This window comes from Dermacentor silvarum, chromosome 4 (genome assembly GCF_013339745.2).
Source record: "Dermacentor silvarum isolate Dsil-2018 chromosome 4, BIME_Dsil_1.4, whole genome shotgun sequence".
In the NCBI taxonomy this organism is placed as follows: domain Eukaryota; kingdom Metazoa; phylum Arthropoda; class Arachnida; order Ixodida; family Ixodidae; genus Dermacentor; species Dermacentor silvarum.
Window position 1 is genome coordinate 136,730,334 of NC_051157.2, and position 6,396 is coordinate 136,736,729.

General features: G+C 41.5%; 1 pseudogene; it reads left to right on the forward strand.

Annotated features, from left to right (window-relative positions):
* Positions 1-5,479: 5,479 nt before the first annotated feature.
* On the forward strand, positions 5,480-5,626 carry LOC119451105 (U1 spliceosomal RNA; annotated as a pseudogene).
* Positions 5,627-6,396: the final 770 nt, after the last annotated feature.

The window sequence follows — 6,396 nt, forward strand, 5'->3', positions numbered from 1 at the left end:
GTTGCAAGTTAGCTACACTGTGTATATAATCGCGATTTTTCACAATATCAGATCTAAAGGAAAGTAATAAAGTGTATTCATATAGCACGCTCAATTTAATTACATTATATTTAACGAATAGTTCTGAAGTGTGTGCATTATATGGAAGGTTTGCAACAGAACGTATGGCCTTTTTTTGTAGGATAGCAAGATTATTTATGGATTGCTGTGTTCCGTTACCCCAAATTAAGTTACAATAACGTAGATGAGATGAGAAGAGTGCCTTAAATATCGAAAGCTTTTGAGGAACTGGCAATATACGCTGACATTTTCTCAGTACGCCCAAGACCTTACAAAGTTTGTTTTGTAAAAGTTCCGTATGGTGATCCCATTTCATATATTCGTGAAACATTACACCTAGAGATTTTGCTGTAGAAGAAAATTCAATTTTATTATTATTCAACATGAGATTATAAGAACGAGTGAGCTCATAAAGCGGGGATTTAGAGCGAAAAAGAACAGCTTTAGTTTTTGAGCAGTTAATTTGTAAAGAATTGTTAAGTGTCCAGCCACATATTTTATCTAGTGTCAAGTTAGCTAGATTCACGAGATCATGTATATCTGTTCCTGAAAAGAAAAGACTTGTATCATCAGCATACATTATGTATTGGGCTAAAGGGTCAACATTTACAATATCATTAATAAATATAACAAACAAAAGCGGCCCCAGTATGCTGCCTTGGGGAACTCCGTATTTAACAGGTTGCATAGAAGACAGAATTCTGCTTATCGATACACATTGATGTCTGTTAGCTAAGTAGTTCTGAATTAGATTAAGGGCAACACCACGAACTCCATAACACTGCAGCTTACCTAATAATGTTTCATGAATAATTCTATCAAAGGCTTTGGACATATCTAAAAATATGCCGAGTGTGAATTTTTTAGCTTCAATATTTTTAAGAATCAACTCTTTTTGAAACAGTAGAGCACTTTCTGTTGAAAAACCTGATCTAAATCTATATTGCGATTTTGTTATGACGGAATGTTTGTCAAGAAAGTTTGACAGTGTAAGATGAATAATTTTTTCAAGTCCCTTGGAGAATAGGGGAAGGATTGAAATTGGTCTATAATTACCGAGAATGTTTTTATCTCCACTTTTGTATATGACCGTCACCTTAGCATTTTTCATATTCTGTGGGAAAATGCCAGTTCGTAAGGAAAGATTGTAAATATGTGTCAGACATGGGCTAATAAGATCAATAATATATTTAATCGGCTCCATTTTCAGACCATTAATATCCTCGCTCTTACTCATCTTAAAGTTTCTAAATACTCTTAATACTTCATTTTCATCAGTTGGGCAAAGAAATATTGATTCCTTCAGCGGCACGGGTAAGTAATCAAAGGCGCTATCTTGATGTGAGCTCTCACTTACAGATGTAAAGTATTCATTAAAGTTGTCGGCTAACTCCTTGCCTTTGATAACTTCATTGTCAACTACAAGTTCTTCTAAGCTATTTCTTACTCTACCTGGAGATATGATGGAGTGTAATTTATTCCACATTTGTTTGACATCTGTGACGCCCTCAAACATGGTATAATAATAATTTCGTTTTGCTTGCCGTTGTAACTTAATGATCAAATTTCTACATTTTTTAAACATCCTCAAAGCATCTGGATTTCGGTTAACTAAGAATGCATGATATAGCCTATCCTTCTCCTTCATCATTTTTAGAATCTCTGTAGTCATCCAAGGTTTGCGGGCACGCTTTGGTTTTTTTAAAAACCTGAAGTGGGAAATGCTTATTATAAACTGAACAGATCGTTCGGATAAAATATTCGTAAGCTAAGTCAGCACAGGTGATAGAAAATAAGTCATCCCATTGCGTTTGCTCAATTTCATCACGAAAGCGCGAAAGAGAGGTTAAATTTACAGCCCTATAATATATAGCAGAAGCAGCCTGTCTGGTTGTGCAGCGGGATTGGTGTACCATAAAATAAATAGGTAGGTGATCACTGATAGCGGTACAAATAGTGCCAGAAAGTACGGAATCGGAAGGAAAGTTTGTTATGAACAGGTCTATTAATGTTGCACTCGAATCAGTAATACGAGTAGGAGTGACAATAACATTCGATAAAAAGTGGGAATCAAGAAGTGCCGAAAGATCCTTTTGCTTATTTGTGCTACCTAACATATCAATATTCAGGTCGCCTCCCAAAACGAGTCTATATCCATTGTCATTAACAAAGGAAAATATGTTATCTAACAACTGTATAAAATTGTTTATGCTGCCATCGGGTGGTCTGTATACTGCAACAAACACACAGTTTCCTACTTTAAGACATACAATTTCAATATCATCAGTGCATTGATACCATTCGTTAAGGAATTCGTACCTCATCTCATGTTTAACATACATACATACGCCACCTCCTGTCCTTGTTTTCCTATTTAAATAAACTGAATTACAACCTGCGATATTAATAACGTCTGAGTCATCACGGTACCATGTTTCTGTAAGCATAATTATGGAGAAATCAAATTTAAACTCATCAAGAAGAACTAAGAGGTTGTCCTCTTTGCAACGAGCAGACTGCATATTAATGTGAAGCACAGCAAGGGGTGATATGCGCTGGTCTACAATGCGTGAATTTAGTTCCGATGGACTGGAACCTATCGTGTTAGAGTCCATTAGTCGACAGTGGTGATAACATATGTATACAGAAATTAATTATAGCTTGTATAACAAAACAGCAGCCCTTGAATAGCGTAAACGTATTCACTAAGAAATGTTGCTGAATCATTAGGAAGCCATGCGTTCGTTGTAAAACGTTAGAATAACTAGCATAGACAACAGAAAAGTGATATATGGCACTAATCCAGCACACAGAAATATTGAAAGCATTAAACAAAAGTACGGTTGCATAATATTGATGAAGAGTAGGGGCATTGGTTACACGAAGTGCTGTGTAATATGAAGAAATGGGTTTGGACCCATATAACACTCTACAGAAGGACAGGGTTATGTTTTCCTGTCTAACAAAGCGATAAAAAAAATAAAGGAAAATTACATGCAGGATCACAACTAAGAAAACCATTTTTCCACCGTGACGACCTGTTAAACAACTTGCGCCAAGTCCTCTTCGCACGTTATGCGCAGAACTGGTGTCTTTTCCAGTTTCCGCATGAGAACTTTGCCTTGAGACACCCAGATAAACTTCCATTTATTCTCTTTCCTTGCTTGTCTCGCCTTTGCTAGCAAAATTTTGTTTTCGCGACACAGATGCTCGTTTACATAGATCGAAGCATCTGTGTCATACCCTAAATCCCTTGCATTCAGTTTTCGTTTCCTTGCTGCCGAAAGCATTCTGTCCCGGGCGGCTCTCAAACTAAACCTTACGACCACATACGGCCTACTCTTATCTCTGGATGGCACACGATGTACAACGTCTATGTCATTCTCAGTGACGCCGGCCTTCAGATACCCCGCAAGTTTTCCAACTTCCTTCAGAAGGTCCTCATCTGGTACAACCGGAAGCCCTTGAATTTCAACATTCATATTTCTGGAGTACTGTTTCAATTCGGTTATCTCACTCCTAGCCCGCTTCAGTTCTTTTTTGAGGAGTTCACTTTCAATGTGGCACTGCTCATTTTCAGCCCTAACAGCAGAAAGCTCACCACGGAAGGCCTCAACATCAAGTTTGAATTTTTCGAAACCATCACTCAAGAATTGTACAGATCGTTGAAGACCAGTGATTTGCGACCGAATTTCACCGTTTGAGGTACTGATACGAGCAACGTCACTTTTAATGTCTGACGAGAATGAATCGAGCTTAGTCACCAACTCAGTCAATACCTTGACGACCTCTTTGATGCTTCCCGGCTGCTTCTCAGCCATAACCTTAGCAAGGTCATTTAGGCCACTAGAATTCATTTCACTGCTCGACTCAAGGTTGACAATAGAAGACAACAACACAGCAGAAAGTAGAAGGCATTCACAAAAGATTAGAACCCAGCGCAAGTGACCAGGTACGGCTCTACATTAGCTTAAAGTAATACACTATTCATGGTAACACTCATGGCAGCAACAGCGACGGGAGAGCAATGTGCGCAAGAGCGCGATAGAAAGAATACACCAACCTGCAATGTAGTAGAAGAGTAGAATTAGTTTGCGCCCGCACACCGTCGCCGTCGCTGCCACAGTGAAAAGAAGCTGAGTTCCAGGCCAATCTCTTGTGCGTGATGTCACGGACGCGTGCGGAGGCCTTGAGCTAATCTAGGTTGTAATTGAATGGGTGAGCCGATGCCACTCGCGTTGCCTAGCCGCGCATGCGCTGAAGCAGTAGCGATAACGTCACCTCGCGTTGCCTAGTAACCGCCGGCGCAAGTGCGCACTCACTTCACCTGACACAGACACGGCTCCTGCCTGCCTGCCTGCCTGCATTTGTGACATGCCAGGAACGCTGTCGCTCGTAGGCGCTGAGGCGTCCGGCACTAGTCAAGCGAAATGTCACGAATGGGAAGGTCCTTTCGAAAATGATCACTCGAGTATACCTTTCCTACATGCGTACTTAAGTTAAACCAAGTTAAGACCTAGCAGCCACCAAGTTAATACCTCGCAGTACAACCAGTAAGACTTGAGGACTGACACTTTCGCTGTGCCTAAGCTTTGCACGACCGGGTGCAAACTTGCCCGCTTTTTTCATTACCTTGGAATAATTCGGCAAATGAACTTGATATCGAGGAACAGGGCGCCGAAAAAACACTTTGAAACAAAAAACGTGCTGAATAATTGAGATGTTTCTTTTTTATCCGTAAGTACACTACCATTCAATAGTCTTTGATTTCTTTTGCCAGTGTTCTCTTGGGACAAAAGTTGCCAACTTTTAGCAGGATTTTCCGTCACAAAGTGACAACGCTTAACAGAAAAATATCGCTGTCATGATTCCGGTAGCTTTAACTTGGATCAAGAGCAAAATTTGACATAAGAATCTTATCATAATTTTGCTTTTTATAACGTTTGATTCTGCGTTTTAGTTGATTAATTTCTCTCGTTATCCACGTATTACCTCGACCTATCTGTTTTATTTCATTAGGAATGAAGGTGTCAATGCCGTGCTGGCAGCATCTTTTAAACTTTGTCCAAGTTAAACCTCGTTCTTAGAAGACAACGACAAAGCGAGTACAAATGATCACGTGCAGTCACTTCGTTGTTTTCCAAGGGGTGCTGGACGGCAAAAATAGTCATTTCTGAGGTTGGTATTCATGCTACGTAGGCGAAAATAAGTATTTAGTACGATTAGCTTTCCTATCTCGGAATATACTGCAAATTCAGATTAAAAGTGAAACGCTGGCATTTACCAATTTTGCATTTCACGCGATACCGATGACATGAAGGGCGCTTCTCAAGACAACATTTGAAATTCGGCAAAGTACTTACCATCTCCGGATGGAGTGCGGTAGTCTGAGGAATGCCGGACTTTCGCTGATGACTCTTCACGTACCTGGTGTCGGGCGAACGCTGATCATCGAGGGCGCGCCCCGAGAAGAGGCTTCTCGCTGACTCTCGCTGTTATCCCAAAGTGGGATAACGGGGCATATAATTTTTGGTAGTGGGGGAGGGCTCAACTAGGCCCTCCCCCCAACTGAGGAATTAAAAGAAAGATTGTGGTCATAACCTGCACATAGTGAGCTGTGCCATTTGGTGCGCTCCGTTGCATGGGTAGCCGGCAACGCTGTGGAAGCTACGCAAATAGTGGGGCTGTCAAATCACTAGCCCTTCCCCTACCAAAAAATGGGGTAAGCGAAGGTTGTCGTGTGTGTACGTTATCTTCGTCAGGTACAAAATAAACGCTTGCTAAAGCTAAAACCGAAGTCAAAGTTGCAGGAAAGGGAAGGAAAAGTACTAGGTCAGGTAGACACACGACAAAGCGTCACTTACCCCCATTTCCTCGACAAGGGGAGGACTGGTGAGTCTTACTTTTATTGCGATAGCAAATATATGGACACTCAAAGAGGATTTCTGCCATCACCGTCGCCGTCGCCGTGAGGTTTCGTATGACGTCAACGGTGATGAAATCGTCGATGCGCGCTGGACTCTGTATGTGTGGGTAAAGGGCATGAGGGACGCGCGCTTTCATGGGGAGCGAACGCACGGCGGAGAGAGAGAGAGAGAATAACATTTTATTGATTGGACAGGAAAGGGGTGTTGGGAGCGGGTGGGTGGGTCATTTGTCATTCTATCGTAATTACACTGTGGTTATTCAGTCGTTATTATGCCACCGTCGTCATAGCATCGTCGTCACACAGTTGCAATTATGCGTTCATTTTCATACTGCCGTCGTCAGACTCCACTGGCCAGAGCTGCTCGCCGGGCCTGGTCGAGTAGACCCCTCTGGGTCTCCAGGTCTGCG